A 2,919-nucleotide genomic window follows, 5' to 3' on the forward strand; every position below is an offset into this window, starting at 1 on the left:
GGTGCTTGCCAGTAGAATAGACTCTTATCGGGCTTGATCTATCTGGTCTGGCCCTGCACTGATGTCCCAGCCTGAACATGCACCTTCTTCACTTTCTTTTTTTGTTTTTCTTCCCTTTCTTAAAAGGTCGAGAACCAGAAGACGAACCTCCCACTAAGTTCACCGACTCCTTGTGAAGTTGGTGGTCCTTCTCAAAGTTCTGAAGCAACCCAATAACCCGTGGTAGTTCATTCAGGCTTTGTCATTCTATAATGAGTGAGGAATGGGAGATAAGACTTGGGCAGCGAGTTCAGTATTGCATCTTTCTCAAGCTGCTCATGCAAAGAAAAGTCAAGCTTGCTCAATCGTTCCATCAGCTCGATCATGTACAATATATGATTAGTGACAGAGGCACCATCCCATATTTTGGCGTTGAAGATGGTACAACTAGTCTTATGCCTCTCCACGTCATCGGGTGTGCCAAAAGCATCCTCCAACACTTGAAGCATGTTTTTTGGCTGAGCCATCTCGAATCTGCGGCTGAACTCGTAGCTCATGGCAGCCAGCATGATACAGCACACCGTGGTCCGATCACTGAGCCACTTCTGGTAAGTGTCTTTGACTGTTCCACGTGCATTGACAGCTGGCTCCTCAGGTGTAGGATCCATTATCACATATAGGATCCGTTCATGTTCCAGGACTATCTTCAACTTTCGGTACCAGCTATCGAAGTTGGATCGCACCAACTTATCATTGTCCAACAATGATCGGAGCGATAGGGAAGTGGCCATATTTGCACAAAGGAGAACCATAACCTAATTAGTAATTGATTCATTAAACCTAAAGATTTGAACTTTAATCAAAAGGTTTTTCCCACTATTTTATTCGAATTGGTAGCCTCTACCTCCAATTCGAGGAATTACCCTAATTCCTTAGTGGGTACTAGAATCCACTTAGACTGCACACAAGCCCAACTTTGGTTGGCCAACCCATGTACATCTAAGGAAAGGTTTATAACCAATTATTTTTTAAATAATTTTTAGAAATTTTAATTGTGCCCCAGAAACCTAATCAGTAGGCTTTGGCCTCCACTGTAAGGATCCGGTTAGGTCCAACCATTAACATGATCATACTTGATGTATCTAACCAACGAATGATTAAGCCCAACTTTGGTTGGCTCACCTAACCACCATTAGAGAGACACTTCCAAGTCATCATATGATGAGTGATAATTCCATTAGTCAACAAGCACCAGGCCTTTGGGTCTGCAATGATTATTGAGTTAATGGACTCATTATCAAACACCTTAATGGGAGGCTATGACTCAGTTATCTCTATAACTTTATCATTTTAAGGACCTAATAATTTTAGAAGATTTAAATAATTTAGAGGATGAGGTCAGATGAACCAGCTTATCATGATCCTCCCACTGGCTTCACCAAGTCAGCTTAAGGGAGACCATTAAAAGGGCTGGTCTAGGAGCACCTAAATCAGTCACACTGATTTATCTAGCTGACATGGGTCAGCTCGAATAGTCAAGTGATCCGATCAAAATATAATTTCACCAAGAGGCCAGGTAAGTTCGATCAGTGGGAGGGTCTGCCAAAGCTTGCCTTAGACACCATCAGAAATGGCCAGGTAAGCAGGCTCCCAATTAAAAACCACCAGTCTGGTTTACCTTAGACACCAACTGGTTTAATTAGTTTTGATTAGATCAATCTAACAGTTCATGCTAGACCGCTTAGCCAAGAATCAAGTCCATTTGGTTCTCGTTAAAGACATGGATTTGACCAACTACAACTATTGTAATTGATCTAGAGAATCTTTGACCTAATCTAAGATAACAATTGATTAGATTTAGTCAATTCTCTAATTAAGTTCATCTTTAATCTAACCATAGGTCTAACCCAATTAATGGACCTAATTTCCACTAACCCATTAACCCAATGTGTTATGGTTTGTGTCTTAGGTTCTTCAATTCACAATCCTAGAACCTAATTAAACAACTTCTTAATTCTTAATTAAGTTTTGGGCTGAGGGTTGGGTTCGGCTTTCAAAAAAATAATTTTTATATTTGTAAAATAATTTTACAATATGATTCTACCAACCATATTGCATGTTTGATTCATAATCAAGATACAAGTGAAATAAACATGAAACGACTTTAGATCTAATCTAAACATGTTCATGTAATTGAAACAATTTCAACTTCAAATAATTTTTTGCACAAAAATTATTAACAAAGAGATTTTAATTTCAGATGTAAACACCTTTTAAATCTAATAAATCATAAATTTAATCTAGATCATATCTAACAAATTTATGATTAAAGATAGATCTACACAAACTAGGACAACCTTTGCACTGTAAGGGGTAAACCTTACAGCAGGACAACCTTGCAGTTTGTGATTGATCTAAAATTTTAATTTTAGATTTAATAATCAGATTATAAATTATATCTAATCTAAGAAATAATCTAAGCATGTATAAATAATCATGTAATAAAGAACCTAGGCTCTGATACCAATTGAAGGAACCAGATCTAGGGTTTCAGGGTTAGATCTTGAAACTTTTTCAAGATCATACAGTGGAAGACTAAAATAAATCAAAATTTATTTTTTAAAATCAAAGATTCTCTAAATATAAGATCCTATTACATGATTATTATATAATATTAAATCAAAAATTAAAATATATATATACAGCATGAACTACATGTTGATCATATCAACATGTTTCTAGACTACATCTAATGTATGTATTAAACAATAGATCAGATCTATTACCTTGCAAATTAGATGTTCTAACCTCACTAATCCGGGTTTGAGGATGATGTTGTAAGCGCACATGCATCCGGCCTCTAGGAGTCATCCACACGAGTCCACGAATCTCGATCAGAAGTCCTACTTCAAAAATCAGCACAGTATGCTAGTACTGCGC

The sequence above is a fragment of the Elaeis guineensis genome, chromosome 11, assembly GCF_000442705.2.
Source record: "Elaeis guineensis isolate ETL-2024a chromosome 11, EG11, whole genome shotgun sequence".
NCBI lineage: Eukaryota > Viridiplantae > Streptophyta > Magnoliopsida > Arecales > Arecaceae > Elaeis > Elaeis guineensis.